Genomic DNA, 10,889 nt, shown 5'->3' with positions numbered 1-10,889 from the left:
TAAAACCCTGACAAACACTTTGCGGCTAAAAGACTTTGACCAAATCAGTATCTCTCAGCCTGACACCCCTCACAGTATTAATTGAGAATAAAGAAATGAGTCATGCAGTAATCTAAATTATTGAGACATTGTATACTAACAGTCATACAGAGAAAAGAGATAGTAATAAAGAAGTTGGACCTACAACTAAATATTCCAGTGCAGAGTGCTCCCTTTTCAGGATTCCAGCCACTTTGTTCCATCCCCAATCCCTCCCATCACAATCAATTAATCTCCCATCCCCATAGACCATGTTTGGTCCACATTGGGCTACCTTTAGGGGTGATCTGGAGGGACACAGGTTCCCTTTCCCTATTAGAGGTGTCTTTCAGAAACTGACACAAATAAGGAGTGACACCATTAGTAATTGGGTAAATGGTGTCTTTTCTACTTTGCCCATGAAATGCAGTAAGGGGAGGACAGAGCAAGGAGGGAACGGTCCTCACCTTCCTGGAATGGTGCCCAACTGTCAGAAAACATTTGCTTAAAGAGTAAGAAATGTGGGTGGTCTGCTCTTAAATAGGCAATGGAATTCACATTCATTTTATAGTGTTATGAATATAACAGACTTCTAGCTGTTCCCCCAGTTCTGTATCTAAAAAAGGGAAAGTAAAATAAAAAACTGAAATTATCGGTGTAGTAATAATCTCAAGGAAGTATTCATATCTCTAGCAGATTCAACAGTTCAGGACAATTGATAAAACTGAGCGATAAATGCACCTCCAGACATACTAGATATATGTCAAGGGGCATGTAAGTTGAGCAGTTAATGTGCATAATGACTGCCCATTGTGCACATTCTTCAGACCTCATGGAGAATGTGCACATAATCTATCCATGCAGTTATTGGTTATATATGAACATTTGCCAACATCATTTGCAGAAGAAATTATACAAAATTCTTTCATATATTGCTGCTTTCTTTTTGGAGAGTATTCTTATTGCATAGGTGAAGAAAAATTATGCACAGATTATGTTGAAGTATTCACATTTCTCAGTTTCATTGAGATGATGTATATTTCTCAGAGAATGTACAAAACATTACTGACATATGAACAGAATTCAATGCTTCCTGAAGACTGTAAACACTGACTGGAGAATTTGCATATTGCCTAGAGAGTGTACAAAATACAAGCAAGATACGCACATTTGCAAAGCCTAATGGAGATTACACATAATAGCCGTAGAATGTACAAAATTCAGCCAATAAATGCACATTCCTCTAAGTCTGTCGGGGTTATACATAATGACCAGAGAATGTGCAAAAATGAGTCAATATATGTACATTGCTCAAGGCCTGTTGGGGATTTTGTATATTGACTGGGAAATGTGAACATGTTCCTCTTCATGGATGGATGATATGCACATCTTTCATAAGGCCTGGTAAATGTGCACAATGGCCTGTCATAATGGGCATTAACTGCTCAACTAACTCCCCCTTTGGCATATATATTAAAAAGTTCCTGCTTTACATTTGTTTTTACACTTGAACACTGGCACATTTTGAGTTAGCAAAATGGGAAATGTTGGCACTCTCCTGTAATCCTTTGGGAAAGCAGCCAGTTCAAACTTCCTGGAAGTGAGTTTTTCTTTCTTTCTTTTTTTCAAGTGGCTTAACATCTTGGACTAAAGACAGAATACGGCATTATGAACAAAGATGACACTTGTGTATGGGGGCGGGGTGCTAAAACACTACAGATTGTGAAAGATTTGGCACCGCTAGGCATTGAAATGTTTAGCAATGGTTGCATCAAGATACAATCTCTCTTCCAGAATATTTTCATCACTGAGATGTTTTCTGGGCCAAAGGATAAAGACCTAGATAGGAAAAGTGTTTTCAAATATTGTAGTCAAACATTTATCTTTATAGACTTTTTGGAACAAAGTGCAATTTAACAGATTGCACCGATCGGACTAACTGAAAGTGCAAATATGTCCTTGCAACTTCAAATGTCCATTTAGTATCTATTTCGCACAATGGGCCTTTTTGTAATTTCCAGTACGGTATGTGCAGTCGTAAAAAGGGCTGTGCATGCCTGTTAAGAGCTGCTTTTTTTCTTTCAACAGATAAGGATCAGGTTAGCATTAGTAATGCCTGCAATCAGATAAAATTTCACTTCAAAACTTGAGCCTGACTGATCTACAAGCATTAATTACACATAAAAGTTAATGCTAAGCAGGGTCAATATAGGGAACGGAAGGGGCATAATTACTTCCCTTGCCTTCCCAGCATCTGCCTTGCATGCAGGATGGGCTGGGAGAAGGTTTCAATCTTCTGGCTCCTTCAGAAAACTAAAATGTACCAGCTAAAGGTAGCAGAGGAAAGGGGCTACTATAGCACAGAGCTAGAGCAGTGTATTCCCCTTCTATCAGGACCTGGAATCTGCATTATATACATGAAAGTGGAAAAATCAAATGTAAAGATAGCACTAGTTACAATTATTTCACCTGTAAACGCTCCCGATTCTATCACCCGTGCAAAGTCTAAGCATGTGAATTATAGCCGTTAAAAAATTGTGCCAGCCTAGGTTTGAAGGCACCAAATGGTTGGCGGCGCAATATTGTTAAATTGTCATCTCAGTTCACTTCGTTCTTTCATGAGTGCTGACAAGATGAATCCCACTGCAGCTGTGCCTAAAACAGCGTTAGGACTAAGTTGCTTCTGCTGAATCTTGGAGGGCAGCCAGCTGGCAAGGGAGCTAATGAAGAAACGGGGCTTTGTAGGGAGCAGGGGGGAAAGAAGGCCTCTTTGCACACATGCACCCTGCTCCACGGCCTGTCAAGTGTGGGTGCTTGGCTCAAGGCTGATTTTGACACTGGTGTCAAAAAGACAACTGGAGGAAGGACTAAGCATAAGGCAAATGATACCATATTGCTGTTTTTAAAATCAGTGGTAGCCAAACATTTCCAGGATTTTTGCGTTGTATTTTATTTATGCAGTGGTACCTCGGGTTAAGTACTTAATTCGTTCTGGAGGTCCATTCTTAACCTGTTCTTAACCTGAAGCGCCACTTTAGCTAATGGGGCCTCCTGCTGCCGCTGTGCCGCCAGAGCACAATTTCTGTTCTCATCCTGAAGCAAATTTCTTAACCTGAGGTACTATTTCTGCGGATGTAACCTGAAGCATATGTAACCCGAGTTACTACTGTATAAAAATTATATTCCCACCTTTGAATGAAAGAGCAAGCAAAATGCCTGTGTTCATCAGACCCAACTTCTCCTTTAGGCCAAGCCAGCAGCAAGAGAGCCAGTTTTCATGTTGTAATGTACAACACCCTCTTTCTTCTTTTCTTATTCCCTGTTTCATGTGTGGCACAGTATGATCTAACTGCAAATGTTCCATAAACTTCAGCAGTTGTATTTACCATCTCTGGTTTTCTGCCCTTCCCTTTTTCATGGGGAAATATGCAATATACAATATGCAGGGTATGCTAAAGTTTTAAGTTGAATATGCATAAACTGTAATGTTTGTATGCATTGACATTAAAACTTCTGTAAATGTCCCCCCATCCCCCGCATTTGCAGATAAATTTATGTTAAACAAGAGGTTCCACTCTAGGTGAAAGCAGAAGGCCGGTGTTTTTCACAGCAGGAGGGGAAACTTGAGCAGTCAATGATGGCTAGCAGTAGCAGTGGCAGGTGAAGCTAAGCTCCGCAGTGATGAACAAGTTTAGGATGTCTCTCTTGGATCAGAGAGAGGAAAGTTTACTGAACTGCACAAAGAACAGCATTGCCTGCTACTTCAGTGCAATGTGTTACTTTGTATTTTGTTCCTGAAACATGTATCTTTTGTAACTAGTATTTAAGACTGTTCTGCAGTAAAGCTTTGAAACTCATTCGTGGGATGGAAGATCATTTATTTCTACACAGGGCCCAGATCAGGGATTCCATTGAAAAATTCTAATAGGCTGTGCATCAGCAATGTGTGGTGTCTAAGTATCAAGGCAAATTTAAAGGGGATTTGGGGATGGAACATGATGTCAATAAACCTGCCTCTCAAAACTACAGAGTGCTATTGCCCACTTTTCTGTATTGATACAGGTCTGTTTCCCCCTATATAATATCTCCATGTTTCTCTAGATCCTTGGGTTCTACAAGAAATGAGGCTGTTAAAAATATTGTCTATGGAGTACTGAGGAGCTCTGGATTGTTGTTGTTAAAGCACAGCTTTGTTTTTAAAGCTAACCACCTAATTAAGTTTAAAAAACAACCCTATGTTGCTCTGCTTTAACAGCAGCAAAAAACACCCAAAGCTCTGCAGGTAGTGTTCTAAATACCCTCACATTATAAGGGCTATCAGGGTCCTATGAAGGCCTATCAGGAAGCCTACTGAAGAACACAAACAATCATCAGAAAGAGAGGATAGTGTGAAGCTGCAAAGTTTTTAAATAGGACAAGCAAAAATATACACAGATCAGCCGCCTCAGTTTAATGTAAGAAAAATCCCAGCCGCTCGCTTAGCATAAAGGATCATGGAGGAAAGGGAATCCCTTTTATTCCCTCACAAAAAGATCCATGGACTTACTTGTCTGCAATTTGGTAGGCTTAATCTACTTCAGAGGATCTCTTATTCTAATCATCATCATCATCATCACCTTACATGCGGCCCACCTGAAGTGGGTTGCACCAGCCACTCTGGGCAGCTTCCAGCATCTCTCTCTACATACAGAGAACAGGCTATGCAATTAAGTTCTCTTGCGTCCCAATCTGATCAGCACTCATAACTGGCACATCCAGGAGGCTGAGGAAGAGAATTCGCCATCATTGCCCTTTGCAATGGCAGCTTCCTCTGGAAGTGAGGGAGCCAGCTGCAAATCAGCTACTTTGGTGAAGAAGTATCCCATTCCTGTCCGAACTGCGTTTATGTATTTATCTATTGTCTGTTAACTTTCAGTTTGTTCTGAGCTAGATTATTTCTGCACAACATAGAATTTATTCTATGTTTGTGGAATTGTACATTTTGTCCTACTTGAATTTGTGGATACTGTATATGTTTTGTAAGCTGGTTTCCACCTCCCAACTGGATGACCACTTTGGGCACAGCTCACCATGGAAAGACAGCATGAAGCACAATAAAGATAGACTCTTCATTCACTGCACCCACCACACCAATACTGGCTTTGTTTGTTTGTTTGTTTGTTTGTTTGTTTTTTGCAGGAGGGGAAGGATGTTGGCCTGAGTCAAGATGCTCTCAGTGAGCCCCTTCCCTGACTTGGCACACCTCCTCTTCACTGCTGCCCAGGCCCTCTCACAATGTCCAGAGAAACCTGGGCCACTTACAGCTCTTGATACCTCTACCCATAATAAAATAATAATAATAAAAAAACAGAGCATGTGTTTGTGGGGGATAAGGCACTAACAAAAAAGTGTGACATATTTTGTACACACACACACACACGCACACAGACACGGGCTTTTCTATCCGAGGCAGTGTCAAGTTTTGGTCTAATGTGCAAAGAAACAATTTGTGGAAGTCATCAAATGCCAAAAAATTAGTAAGTGTTCCCTTTGAGCTTGAGGCTTATTCCTTCCCACCCGCAGTCCCTTCTACTGGCTTGCTGCTGCCAATGTTGCCTATTCCTTTGCCCTCCCCCTTGGGCAGATCATGAGAGCAAAGAAAGAGGACTCATGAGGCCACAGGGGCTTGGCAGGTCCCCAACAGTACCAACCCTTGACGATGGCCCTGGAACCACCTTTGGAAGCTTGAGACTCCTAAATCTTTTTATCCAGCAGTGATCTTTATATGTGCAAGTATTTTGTTCTGTTATTGGAACACACTGTCCTCTCTCCTCCTCTCTCTCCCCGCCCCCCATGACTCCCCTCTCTTAATTTTTACAAATCTCCAGAACATGATCCTGTTTTGCACAAAGTGCAAATGGCACAGTTGATCTAAGGCAACACATTTCCTGGAGAAGCCTTAACTGCACATTTCCAGGTAGCAACATCACCAGAGAGACTCAGAGTGCTAATTTGCTGGGCAGGCAATTAAATGAGAGGAAATTAACACTTAAGAGTGTGAATGATAGCAATGTGTGTTGCTGAAGGGAAGAGAGGTGTAGTCAGTAGCCCAGAGACAACAGCTCCTTGTCTTCAGGGCTGCCTGCTCATACACTTGAGTTTGGGACTGAATAAAATGAAGTGCTTTTCATTTCCACTTTATAGACAGCGAGATCCATGACTCACTTATGGCCAATACTTGGATTTAAGTTGAGCTTGAAGCCAATGGAACAAAAATGGGTTCATATTCTAGTATTCAAGCTTAACAATGTTGTGGATCAAGCTATAAATTTGTAGATGTGAAACCTGTCAGTATTGATTGTGTTCAAATCTCCATATGTCTCAAAAGGGTTTATTTTACCGTTTTCCAGCAGCTACCCAGGAGGTGAAAACTCTAATCCCCTTGAAATATAACACCGTTTCAGGCCAAGAAATTCATATCATTGTAGTGCTTATGTGCTTATTTAGTGGATGGGAATGTCAAAGTCTTATTTTACAGCCCCGGCCCCCCCCCCTCAAAAATCCATTTGAGTTTTCTCTGCCTTTTGTACATCACCAAGGGTAACGCTAATATGTTTGGTTGTTTTCAGATATAAGAATTTACAGGCTCTAAAGTACAATGGAGGTTTTTTTTTGCAGTGCCACCAAACAAATGGATGGATTAATTTACAGTGGAATAAAATGAAATCTTGGTGGTTACTAAGCAGGAAAAGTGGTATTCCAACTCTCCCCACAAAGCAACATGCCATAGTTTATACAGTGGCTGGTGTTCTGTTCATGCCAATTTAAGCATTAGAAAAAGTAATACATTACTATCTAGCTGGAATTAGTATTCAGTAAAAAAGAGTGTGTCTGTCCAAAGAAGTTAAATAAATTGTAAAATTCTTTAGGTGATCGCTTCTGCTTGACCAGTTGCATTTAAAAGCGTTAGTTTAATGAGTTTTGAGTTTCATAGAACTCTGTCCACCGGCTCCTGAGTAAACATTAACATTCTTAGAGGAAGGACCCTTAATTGATGCAATCGCCCCCCCCCCCTTTCTATGGCCATGATCAAAACAACCACTAAATGCCTAAATTAATTTTTCCCCAGATGTCCACATGTAGCAGTGCTGTTGCCAAAATAATACAGTGGAACCTCAGTTTTCGAGCATCTCGGAAGCAGAACATATCAGAACCTCAACACTGAAAACCTGGAAGTAATTGCTTCCGTTTTTGAACGCGCCTCAGAAGTCGAACGGCTTCCGCCGTGTGTGTTTCCATTTTCTCAATGAAAATCGTGAACAGCCCTTTGTGCCTCGATTGTCGGACGTTTCAGAAGTTGAACAGTCTTCCAGAATGGATTAAATTTGACAACCAAGGTTCCACTGTAGATACTGTTCAAACTGAAGAAGAAGAAGAAGAGTTTGGATTTGATATCCTGCTTTATCACTACTCCCCCACAACAAACAATCTGTGAGGCGAGTGGGGCTGAGAGACTTCGAAGAAGTGTGAATAGCCCAAGGTCACCCAGCAGCTGCATGTGGAGGAGCGGAGACGCGAACCCGGTTCCCCAGATTACGAGACTACCGCTCTTAACCACTACACCACACTGGCAAACTGGTGTGAAAAGCCTCACTCAAGTGATTTCTCTTCTTCACAATGAGTGGGGACAGGGAGTGTGTAGGAAAAATACCTTCTGGGAATTATATATTGGTTTAGATGTCCCAGATCAATATGCCACCCATGCCCTCATGGGACTTCATTGCCTTTCTGTTTTTCTTTTCTTTTTTAAAAATGTATGAATGAGGAGCAAAATGTCTAAACTTTCCATTGACACCATTGTGCAGATTGAGCACTTTTGCTTCAGCATGAATGCCGTATATTTACAAATGAGGGAACCACAAAGAGTACTGTTACAGTCATGCTCTTTGGGTACATCCACACCACAGACTTAAACTGGTTCAACAGCCATCCCTCTTCCAAGGGAAATCTAGGAATTGTACCTCAGTGATAGAGATAGGAATCTCCTAACAATTCCCAGCAAACCATAGCAAACTACATTTTCCAGGATTCTTCAAGGGGAAACCATGACTACTAAAGTAGCATACAATTGATATAAGATATACAGTTATACCTTGGATCCCAAATGCCTTGGTACTCGGACATTTTGGCTCCCGAAGAACCATAAACCCAGAAGTGACTATTCTGGTTTGTGAATGTTCTTTGAAAGCCAAATGAGCTTCCTGCATTCAGTCAGAAGCCACACTTTGGTTTCAGAACGTTTTGGAAGTTGAACGGACTTCTGGAACAGATTCCATTTGATTTCCAAGGCATGACTGTAGTGTGGATGAGGCCTTAGATTTAATTAGAGGTATGCAGTCAGTTTGCACAAATCATGACCTGAAGCTGGGTGTCTTGGAATAGTCAATGCAAGAGTGAAAACAGTGGATTTCAAGAGAGAAGTCAAATCAGGCAAGCCACACAGCAACAAATTTGGATCTGAACCAAATCTTGTGGTTGGTGGCACATTATGAGTTTTACTTCCTTCATTCTCTCCCTACAATCCATATTTCCCTTCCTTGCTGAATCTTACAACCCTAATGATACCCTCTGTATTGCAACCAGACTGAATTGAGGAGTTTTTATGGACTATTATAAGTGTATTGCGGAGATTCCTGATATCATGTATAGTAAGTCTGAGTGCTGAAGACAAAAAGGGTATTGGGCTTCTATTCCCAGTGTAGAATCCGGTTTATGTGTGTTAAGGAACTCCTTAACACAACAAACCCAGCTGGATTGGATGAAAGCTCCAGCTAGTCCAGCCTCCTGCTTCTCAAAGTGGTCAATAAGATGTCTCAAGGAAGCCCACAAGCAGGATATGAGGTCAATACTATCACCACTATTTCCCCCTTTAAAAAAAAATGGTACTCAAAAGTAGATTGTCTATGATGATAGATGCCCCATACAGCCACCATGCAGACAAGCTACCTGCCTTGTAGAAGGATTCAGTTTGCTCCCATTTTCTCTTCTATCCAAGTTGAGTAAAAAATAATAATAAAAGATTGGGGGAAAGACGCAAAATTCACCCGACTCTACTCCATAAGACAGCTTTATTTGGTAATGTAATTGAATATAAAATATTCTAAGTGCCGATTTTTTAATATCTGTACTTCCATTCTTGCAATTTTATGGTAGGCCTGTTAAAAAGGTGACCTTTGAAGTTATTAGCAGAACAACTTAAGAAGTAACATATTGATAGCTTCATCGTGGATATTGATTTGCGCTCAGACATTCTTGCTTTATTGGTATGGTTTTTTCATCAGTATGATAAGTGAATAATTAAATGCTTTGCAGTTAAGAATGTTCTGTTCTGAAGTTGCTTACTTATTCTAGGAACCTAGTGCTAACAGTACATACTGCAATTGTGTTTGTGCGTTTTCCCAGTACATATTGCTGGCTTGCTGCTAGAAGCATAGAGAGCTCTTGGCAATCCCCTTGTGGTGGCTTTTGGAAGAAGAGAAGATGTTAACAATTTGTTCACAAGATTTGCTGGGGGCCAGTTCCTGTCCTCAGTATTTTTATCCCTCCTCAATGCTGTGTAATATAAATGGGGGGGGGGGGGGAGAGGGAGTTCTAACACACATCCAAGAATAGGAAGAAAGCCCCGCTACATAAACCTGAACATGCCTCTAAAAACATTCTCTGGATTTCTGTATATACAACCAATGTTTTGGGAGTTTTTCCTTAAAAAATAAATAAATTCATGCAGGAGTAATTAGTTATTTTCAGTGTATATTTGCAAAAGATCAACAGCTTAATAAAAAGAACAATGAGTGTAGTTACCCCCAAAGAAAGAAGCTACTCAAGAATGAAATGTATGGATGCAACATTTAACAGCCTTCGCTCACAATAAATGAAGATTGAATTTGAAGAATGGAGAGTGGATTTATAGCCTACATTTGGGCTGTGAAATGAGAATTCTTTTTATTGTTGTACCAGAATACTGCTGGCATTTCAATTACATAGATGGGAATTCATGGATGGGGAAAACTTTGGTCATATGCCTGTCTTGGTGACAACTTTAGACATAGAGCCACAAGTGCACAATTGACTGTTGTATCTGTCCAACAGTAGGTCCATAAAGTCATGCAAAATTTTGCCCAAACAAAGGATATCAGGCCTCCAGATATATACCCTATGTCTGGGACAGCTTTTTTTCTGAAGGAACCAATAAATATGTACAGTACATAACTTAGTATGTGAGAATTGGTTTTTCTGTTGAAATCAACGATGGGTCCTGCATAGGCACTGAATACATCCAGGCATCTGAGTGCATTTGGATCTGCATGACTGATGACAGCTGTTATTATTATTAGTATCCTACAGCAACAACCATGATCAAGCAGTATTAAATAATACAACTGGAGTATTAATTGACAATCAGTAGCTCAAGGTGTAAAGATGAAGGATTCCTGCTACTCTGGTTACCGCCAAAGATCTACTTCCCCTTCTGAGGTTCATTAAGAAACATTAAGATAGATGCCAACCCTGGTCTCTGCAAGCCACAGCAGGTGCTATGATTCTCCAGCAGTTTGAATTCACCCTCAGAGGATTGTTGACTGAAATTTTGAAGAAAGTGCGTTTTTGGTACCTAAACAGCAACTCATTTTTTTCTCTTGTAAAGATTCAAAACAACTACTGTCTTTACTTCCTTAAATTTAATACAGGGTCAAGCTGATGCCATGTTAAGCACATTTTTGAAAAAGCAAGCTTAACCCTGAGCACTTAATCTTTTGACAAAAAGCAGCCTCTTGGGATGTGCTTCTGGACCTAGACTGCAGCAATGGGATGCTAACTCTCATAGGAGCCAACTC

This window comes from Podarcis tiliguerta (assembly GCF_965153285.1).
Source record: "Podarcis tiliguerta genome assembly, chromosome: 9".
NCBI lineage: Eukaryota > Metazoa > Chordata > Lepidosauria > Squamata > Lacertidae > Podarcis > Podarcis tiliguerta.
The sequence above is the reverse complement of the archived record's forward strand: the minus strand, read 5'-3'. Positions refer to the sequence as shown.